Here is a 10,036-nt window from a genome sequence, read left to right as displayed (position 1 = left end):
CAAAAACTATTAGTGGATGTGTTAATATGGAAAAGGTTAATGCTAATTTGAGAAACAGTACATTTATTATGTGAAGCCAGCAGACAGACGCACTAACAGGAAATCCCAGATCAATTCCACAGATAGGTGCAGCAACAACACAATGGTCCAGGAAAGATTGTCCATAATAAAGCACACATGGCCATAAAGTCAGATGCCACATGAGTTAGGAATGTAGAGCCAATCTGGACAGAGCCCACACAGCACATGCAGTGATCACACACTCCCCATGCCGAACACCTGGACATGATACTCACTGGCCACATTGTGTCCACGCAAGGTCCTGGCCCACCTGGATTATCTATTAAACAAGTATTTTATGACTCCAAAGGCAGCAACTTGCATTCCTTACCATACAAGCATTACAGGAAGGGTTTATGGCATACAATGAACTGTTTAAAAGAAGGTCTCAGCTCATTTGTAAATTGAGGCAGCCCACAGACCCTATGCCTGTAACTAATCTCCCGGCCGCAATGTTTAATTAAATGAACTGTTCCTGTTTTGCCAAACGCCTCTTGCCTCTTGTTTTCAAAGGTGTTTCATTTTCAAGTAACAGATGTGTGGGTTCACCCGTGCTCCACCCATGGACGCCTTCCCAAGGCAGAGTGCCACAGGGAAGCAACTTGCGCTGCCTGGCGTTACACCAGATTTTCCAAGCAGCACTTGGTAACTCTGACTTTGACACCTTGTATGATGCAAGGGCAATGCAATCTCTTCTTAAATCTTGCCCTGAGTTTTGTAATATTCTCGATCATTGAAATTCCTTTTTGTGGCCGACACATTTTCTCATTTGGGTGTTGACCTTCCCATCTTATTATCCTGACGTTTCACATCCTATTTATCTATAGTGATAGCGTATTATTCTAAGCCTTTATGGAAAAAATATTTTGTATAACTGCGGACATTGAATTCTAGTTTTAAATATTAATTATTCCTTTAAATGTTATCAAGTCTGATGACTACCATAAAGGGATTTTTTCTTTAGTAATCATTTGTGTCTCTTTCTATAGCCTGTTGACCCAGGCCGCTTAGCTCACTGATGAACCATGACATCCTCCTTTGATGGTGGGTGCTTGCACACCCCAAGCAAGATAATCCTAGGCTATGGAATCCTAGGTAATGTGAAGGGAATCTGGGGAATCTAATGGATCCTCTCAGTCCTTTAGGCTTAGGTTGCTCCATACTATAGACTAGCATTGTCATATTCAACGCCGTGGCTATGCAGGGCTCCCAGTCAGACCAGGGGCATCAGCAATGTTGTTTGAATGGACACCACCACTTAACCCTCCTCCAACCCTTCCTGGGCATTCCTGGTAAGCACTTTGCTCTACTTGTGTTTTTGTTCCCTTGGACACACCATCTTTTCAGTCCTCCTTGCTCCTCCACGTTTGATGGTGCAAGCTTAAATCTACTTGTATCTGGACAGGAAGCCATTGCTTCTATGAGACACTGGTGTGTCATTATCCATTTGTATTTTGATTGGTGTTATTGTTAAACACTGTGTTCCTCTCGTTTTTTGTTCTGTAAATGAGTGTACGTGAAGTCACAGAAACAAAGCTTAAAGTTGGGTAAGAGCATCTGCAAAAGATGCAGAGGATGGTGATGGAACAGGCACAGGAATGAGTAGAGTACACACGACTGAAGGTTTCTAGTTACTGTCCAGCTCTTTCACACAATGCAAGCCAAGCTTCTTTGTTTAAACAGTTATACCTGTAGATACAGTTGTTAAAGACATTTGCTCCTTTACCCACTCATGGAGAAGCTGAGGCACTGGATCAACACACAGTAAGCTATATGCAATAAACTTACCCAGCACTGTGCATTACCCAACTTAACCTCGTCCACTGGGACTGGGAGGAGCACTGGGAGCCCATGACACTAACAGTGCAACCGGTAGCCCGTGGAGACATCCATTGTGCCTCTAGAGATTTAAAGGAAAGGTATTTAGACCAAGTCACAGCAGCCCTGCGACTGCTCTTTACCTCCACAGCCACGTGCCAGAGGAGTCTTGGAGATGAGCTAGGGTGACCAGAATTTTAAAGCCAAAAACTGGGACATTTCACAAAAATAGAAGAAGGACTACAATTTTACTTCAAGCGATGAGAGCGCTCCTCAGCAGAGAATTACAGAACAGGCAGTAAGAACATACATAAAATGCAATTTTTAAGCCCAGTAGCTTGCCTGGTAATTAAAAAGCTTTCTTGCAACAATTGCCAACCATCCCTGCTCCATAAAACATAAAAAACACCACAAACCGTTTTCAGTCGACCCTCTCTAAAAACGGGAACATGAGCTACATTTATTGAAATTTGAGAGACAGCTGGGTAAAAACTGGGACCGTCCTGGCAAAACGGGGACACCTGGTCACCCTAAGATGAGCAAGTGTCGTGCATTGACTGAATCTGCTTCCTTCCACAATGCCCAGGATATTATATATTTTTAATTCAAGAGTCCAACAAGCATTTTTTCCTGGAAGAGAGAATTAAAGACACATTTTATATTCCCCTGGTTTCTTTCCTCTTGGTGATGATGAACAAGATTTGGGGATAAAAAGTAAGAGAATCATAGTAGTTACTGTATGTGTCGTCTAGTCTACCTGAAATCTTGAGGTATGTTTTACAGTGTTTACCATAACCTTAGCGCGTTCCCTATGTATGGTACCCAGCAAGACACCTGTTCTGTGTTGGTGGTTGACAAGAGAGGTCTTCTTTTGTAAACATGGGCAGTGTCCATCACATTAGCAGTTCTACCGAGAACAGCATTCGAATGCTTCATTTTGTTTCATTGTTGTGTTTCATAATCCATGTACTGCATTGAAGGATAATGGCACTATTAGTGGGCTACCAGAAATTTTTATGCTGCTTTTATTAAATATCACCACATATGAAGCCAACATGGACGAGGTCAGAGTGTTGATTACCTAACTAAAGTATTCCCTGTTCTGGAAAATGCAAAAAAATAAATACCGGTGCAACACTTTTAAATTAGAGGTAGGAAGTAGCCAAGTGTCTGCAGCATGCAGAGCCTGACATAGCGGATACGTGTAAAAAAACTGAATTTTATCAACGGTGTGATGCTTTGGTTTACTTTTCAGCTGGAAAATAGTCCCTCATGCATCACAATGGAAGCACACCCAGGAGGATGGAATAATATATCAAATATCCAATTGCATGAGGTGAAAGGATATTGAGCGCTTCCTCAGGTAAACTTTAAAAGGCATTGTTGGGTCTTACTTTATTTTTCAGCAGTTAAGAAGCTTTCAATAGCACGTTGCTTCATGGCCGTTGATGGTTCAGGAATTCACAAGCCACGTTGAGAGAAGAGTATTTGCTGCTCGGACACTGGTCAACGAGGTAGAAACACTGAGAAACACGATGTAGGAATTTAAAGAGACTGCATAAAGTATTCAAAAATAGAAATAACGTAAAGAATGAGCAATATGCATGATTGGAAGAGATTAGTTTTGACTCACAAAATTGGCATTCGGTGGGGACTACATTTCCGCTTACACCTTCCGGTGAGGATGAGGTTCCCTACCCTGTCAGTCATTCTGTTAATGTCTCCTCTAAAAGGGGCTCACGGGTTGGCGGGGGTGGGGGGCGAGGGCTCCCTACATACACAGTAGTAATTAAACAGTGCTTTGCAGGTAAGCTGTCAGCAGGGCGCCGGTGCAGGGCTTCAGATATTTAGATGGTGTTTGGTTTCATGTCCCATTGCCTCGTTTGTGGACTACCTTCCCGGAAGCATCATTGTGGCTGCCTGTCATGTGTATGTTGTATTTGTTATCAATGTTTTCAGACCTGCTTCTTCTTACGCTTTGCCTACTCTGTCTGTTTCTGCTGCTGAGTTCCAACTTACATATCATCTTCCAAGCACGTACATACATCAATTCACTAAGAATCATGGGCCCGATTCACAGAATGAATTTAAGACAAAATCCTAACTTCTGTAAATACCAAAAGTAGTAAGTGCATTCTGTGAATACCAAAATAGTAGTAAGTTTAGGATTGAGTCTTAAGTTCATTCTGTGAATGCCAAAAGTAGTAAGTGCATTCTGTGAATACCAAAATAGTAGTAAGTTTAGGATTGAGTCTTAAATTCATTCTGTGAATCGGGCCCCATGTGTCCTTCACCTTGAGGTGTTACCCTAAGAGGACAATGCACTATATGTCCCTAGTTCTGAAGTTTCTCAGAGGCAGATGCACGTCCTCATTATAGCAACTACATAAAATGTTTGGAACATCATTTGTTTTGTGCTGTTTATGTAGTGTTAGGTCTTGTATTTATTCAGTAGTTTATGGAGACTTTGACGATGCCCGTGAGGATTTTGAAAAGGCAGCAGATGACGGGCTATGGTGGTGAGGTTTCTGTTTGTGGAGCATAGAAATTGCATTCTTGCAATTGCTTTTTGTGTTGTTTCTCTTCTTGTTTGCTTTGGGCCCGATTCACAGAGCTAACTTAAGACAAAATCCTAAACTTACTACTTTTGGTATTCACAGAAGTTAGGATTTTGTCTTAAGTTTGTCTTAAGACAGACTTAAGACAAAATCCTAACTTAAGTCTGTCTTAAGACAAACTTAAGACAAAATCCTAACTTCTGTGAATACCAAAAGTAGTACGTTTAGGTTTCTGTCTTAAGTTAGTTCTGTGAATCGGCCCCTAAGAGCGTATTTGCTATTTGTGAGCTCTCTGGCGCACCATGGTGGAGATAGTTTCAGTTTCACTAAAGTTCACATTTATGAATGTTGACATTAGCACTGAGGATAACATTGACTGAATTCAGGGAGGCGCTTACGTCGGTGTCATCGTTAGATGTAGTTCCCAGGGTAATGAGTTCTTGCTTGGGAATTTTGAGCTGAAAATCCCTAGGTGATTGGTAGCATTTGACTGGCACTTGAGGTAGGTCAGAGAATGGGTGTTGATAGTCTGGACTTTGTTACCTGACCAGTAGAGTATCTTCATTGGTGGTATCTGAAGAACAGCATAGTGGTGACAATCATAAAGTTATGTTATGTCATACATTCTTGTAAAGCGCATGGCTGCCCCAGCGACGGGGTGTCCAAGCGCTAAGACTGGCAGGTGCATACGGGAGGAATTGACTAGAGAATAGGGAAGAGCCAGGTGTAATCCATTTACCGAAGGCCCAGTGGTCTTGCGTGCCCTGAGCAGCAAGAGGGACAGAGTTTCATAGGGCGGGTGCCATAGCCCTGAAAGAACGCCCCCCCCCCCGCTCTTAGCCTGCGCACTCAGGGAGAACAGGCTAGATACATCACAGCGGAGCGCAGGGCTTTGGTCGGTACATACAGTGAGCACAACCTGTGCAGAATGTGAGGGCCTAGGCCATGCAAGATCTTGTGCGTAGTGCAGAGAGTCTTGAAATAGACTCTCTGTTCTATCGTCAGCCAGTGGAGACGGCAAAGAAGGTTCGAGCATAGCAGGGCTTCGGTAAGGCAAAAAGCGTAAGTGCAGCTGCGTTCTGTCCCCATTGGTGTCTTTTGGTTACAGACTTATTCACGCTGAGTAGAAGCCCATTGCAGTAGTCCAGTCGGTACTGTAGAATAGATTGGACAATTGTTTGACAGATGGCTGCAATAAAAATTCCCAGAAAGGGTTTCAGGCCACGTAAAAGACCAAAGCAAGTGCCTGCCACTTTTTTGGCTTGGCTCTCAAATGAAAGGGCACTCTCCATCAGAACTCCTAAGTTCTTGACCACGGTTTTCAGTTGGGGAGGGGTACTCAAGGCCATAGGCCACCATTGGCTGTCCCATTGATGGGCACCGCAGCCCACTAAGAGCACCTCTGACTTGATGGAGTTCAGATGCAATTAGTTATCCGCCATCCGCTCAGAGATGGCCATAAGATCCTCTAGAAATTTAGCTTGGTCCTGTTTGGGGTTATTGGAGAAAGTGAATACCAATTGGCGTATGATACCATGTTGATGTTCTGTGCTTTGGCCAGGATGGCCAGAGGATGGACATATACGTTGAACAGTGTGGGGCTTAGGGCAGAACCCTGAGGAACACCACAAACAAGAGGGTGAACGCTGGACAAAAAGGGGGGGGCAGAGACCTGAAAAGAGAGATCGGTCACCTCATCCAGAGTGGCCCGTAGCTGCTCTGTGTCTGGAAGTAATACAGATTCAGTACTGTGCCTGGGCTGAAAGCCATTTTGTGACCTGTGCAGGATTGCATTTACTTCCAAGTGTTTAGTCACAGCGCTGTTAAAATATGACTCCATGATTTTAGCCAAGAGTGGGAGCAAAGATATTGGGCGGAAGTACTCTGGCAGAGACGTATCAAGTGTGGTTTTTTTTAACAAAGGAATGACTTTGGCTTGTTTCCACGATTTAGGGATCACCGCCGTACGGAGTGATCTGTTTATCAGCTCCGGGCCCTCAGTCAAGAGGCAGTAGTAGAATTTCCTGAAAAGATCCAGTTTTAAAAGATCGCCAGAAGAGCCTGATTTAACCTTGGCTGACAAAACGTCCATGTCTTTAGGGGACATGGTCGGAAGGTTTTGTAGGGAGTGAGATGGGACTATCATGGTAGAATTCTCCCGTGTTCGGAGGCACCCTTCCTTGGATCATTTTCACTATAAATACGTTCCCCTTATTGATGAAATAGTTAGCCAGTGACTCGCATTGTACGTTGGAGGATATAATGTTATTTACAGTGGATGGGGGTTTTGACATATCTTTCATAAGGGAAAAATGTGTTTTAGTAGGATTGCTGCTCGTCGTAATCATGTTAGCATAGGTCATGGTCTTGGTCTTCCAGAGCAATTTATGGTATGTTTTGACTGCATTCCTATAGATTGTTTTTGCTGTGAGGTTGTTTGCACTTCTCCAGGCCCGTTCTAAGATTTAGCATTTTTTCTTTCCTTACAATTAGGGCCTCATCATACCATGCATGTGTTCGAATACGATTGACATGAGTCATTTTCATCGGAATATAGTGATAAAGTACTTTATTGACCCATCCCCTAAACTCAGCTGTCTTTAGGTCAATAGGACATGCTGGGTGATACGTGTTTAGGGTGGATGTGAAAGTGGACGAGTCCAAATTGTAACAAGGACGCTTCATAGAGGACTGATGGGGAGAACGCAAAGGGGTGCCTTCTATACAGAGGCACAGAGAGATGAGGACATTATCCATCCAGATTATAGGGAAGGGTGGGTTGGCCTCCATAGTCTGGAGATTTCAGAATATGGGATCGAGTAGATGACTTGCTACATGTGTCGGTCTCACCACTATCTGGATTAATTGGCAGGCGTCCACATCTCACAGGAAGTTGATGATCTCCTGGGAACCTTGGCATTCCAGGTGAAGGTTTAGGTCCCCTATAATATTAAAATTGGCTTCTTCCAATACGAGTTTAGATGCAGTATTAACTAAGGCTTCTTGAAAAGCTTTTGAAGGACCTGATGGACAGTAGATAAGAAGCCCAGAGAGGGTAAAATTATGGGTCAATGCAATTTTAAACAAAGCTCTTTCACAGCCGGGAATAGTCTGTGGTGTGAAGATGTAAGAAAATGCTGATTTAAATATAATAGCTAAGCTGAGCTTGTTGACTTTGGTGCAACAGCTAATGAGCAAAGTGTTGGAAAACTCAAATAGTGAGGTTTTCAAGGTCTTGGTAAATGAATTTTGTGGGAGTTTGAACACCAAGTGAATATATTACTGGGTTAGTTGATGGTTAATGAGTGCAAGTGGTCCATGATTTCAGGTGTGAGAAAGTTCCTCTTTTTGTATGGTCATCACAGTTTGTGTTGACTGAAGCTGCTGGCTTTGGACTCTGTGCACTGGGACACTGCTAACTGTGCCCGAGTGCATGTGCTCTGACCCATAAAACATGCACCCAGGTCTCAACTGGGTTTATGGGTATCCTCCTGTGGTTTGTTACTGCACAAGTTATCCCAGGCATAAATGTGGCTTCCCAAGAGAACTTGTTCCAAACAATACCGGTCCTGTGGAAGAAGGATTACACCTCTGTGGGGCATTGCTGTCACACTCCTACCTGTGTGAGCCCAGGACATCACGGCAGCAGTTTGATAGATTGGACTGAAGCACATAATACCTTGGCGGATATCCAGTATGGGTTCCGAACAGGCAAGTCAACTAGTGACCAATGTCTCAATTTATACCTTCTAGTGGCCAAATACATTAAAGCAGATAAAGGGACCATATACATGGGATTCATGGACCTTGCAGCAGCATTTGATAATGTAAATAGAATTAAACTCTGGGCACTTATGTTTAGATTGGGAATCGATCCAGACCTGATTAACATACTTAAAGAACTTCACTGGAACACCACTGCCAAGGTCCGCTATAGCTCGGGGGGGGTGAGTACTGATCCCTTCCCGTGCTCTAGCGGGGTGAGGCAGGGGTGTATCCTGGCTCCATTCCTTTTTTCTCTTTACATAAATGACCTGGAGAGTGTGCTGCTGACACTGGGGACTGACTGCCCGAGAGTGGGATCGCGACATATACCGGTACTTTTGTACGCGGATGACGCGGTCCTTCTCGCTCGAACAGCAGTGGGTCTCCAGCAGCTAATCAGTGGCTTTGCGAGGTTCATGAAGGATTTAGATCTCTCTGTTAATCTGACTAAGTCTTTTATCATGGTGGCAGGGAAAAAACCTCGCAAGAGATTTGTGTTCCAAATAGGAACTCATGTTTTGGACACTGTAAATACTTTCCCATATTTGGGTCTCTTGTTTGATGAACAGATTAGGTTTGCCCCGCTGATTGAGGAAAGGTCCAGGAAACTTGTTTCAGCGAATGGTGCCTTATTAAACTTTGCAAGAAGGATGAGTCGCTGGTCCCCTGAGCAAGTAATGACATTGTATAGAGCTGTCAGTACCTCTAAAGCTATTTACGGGGCGGAGGTGTGGGGTTTTAGGGATGCACACCAGATACAAGCAGAGGAGGATAAATTCTTAAAGAAACTCTTAAATTTACCACAGAGTATCCCGGCTGCAATCACACATAAGGAGCTCGGCACCCCATATATTTCGGACCTCATTAAAGTGAGACCAATTCTGACCTGGTTTCGAATTTGGCTAAATCCAAACGCTGAATTATCCAGACGATTATTGATAATTGTCTTCGGAGAGATAGATGGCAGCAAATCCCTTGGCTAAAATACACCAAAGATACCCTAGAGTCTATTGATCAGCAAATGTTATTTACTGACCCCTCAAATATTGATAGCTCTTGCAAAAATCATGTCCAAAAGCAGTTATTGGAAAAATATGAGGTCAGTAGGGATCAATTTGACTCTAATAAATCATTTGTAGTAGCACACTCTCTTGTGAGTAATGAAATGGGTATGGAACCGTATCTCTTTTTAATTTATAGTCAACATGAGAGGTTTTTAATGACTCGTTTTAGGCTCAATTTGTTACATAACATATTAGCTTACCCGTCTGGTTTTACGTTAACAATTGAGCAGAAGGGTGCCTGCAGCTGCGACAATAGGTCTCCGCAGGACACCCTTCATTTTGTATTATTATGTTCTTTTTATAAAATTCCGCGACAAAGATTTTTGGTGGACATTTTAAAGGAGTCAAAAATCTACCATGCTAAAACTGCCTTATTATTCTTGCAAAGAGCAACTGAGATGCGTACTCTGTGTTCTATTTTGAGTTATTAAAAAATTTTGGTCAGACTAAGAAATACCAGGGGTTGATGTAGGATGAAATGAGCTAATTGCTCCCTCCTCTTGTTTAATGTTTGTAAATAAGAATTTTTAACATGTGTTTTTAATAGGGTTATGTTCAGAGTAACAATGTAAAATGATTATATGTGGATTTGTAATGCATTGTGTATTTTTTTTATGATGGTTTTTAACCACCGAAATAAATAAAGAACTGAACTGAACTGATTACACTGGCTGTTTTGAGGCTTGTGAGGAGCAAAAGAAGGGCATGATCTGCCTTCACATGTACCCAGGACAAAGCAGTGGACTCCAAGGGTCAGTTGGCTGACCGTAT

Source organism: Lissotriton vulgaris, chromosome 1_2 (assembly GCF_964263255.1).
Source record: "Lissotriton vulgaris chromosome 1_2, aLisVul1.2, whole genome shotgun sequence".
Taxonomy (NCBI): domain Eukaryota; kingdom Metazoa; phylum Chordata; class Amphibia; order Caudata; family Salamandridae; genus Lissotriton; species Lissotriton vulgaris.
The sequence above is the reverse complement of the archived record's forward strand: the minus strand, read 5'-3'. Positions refer to the sequence as shown.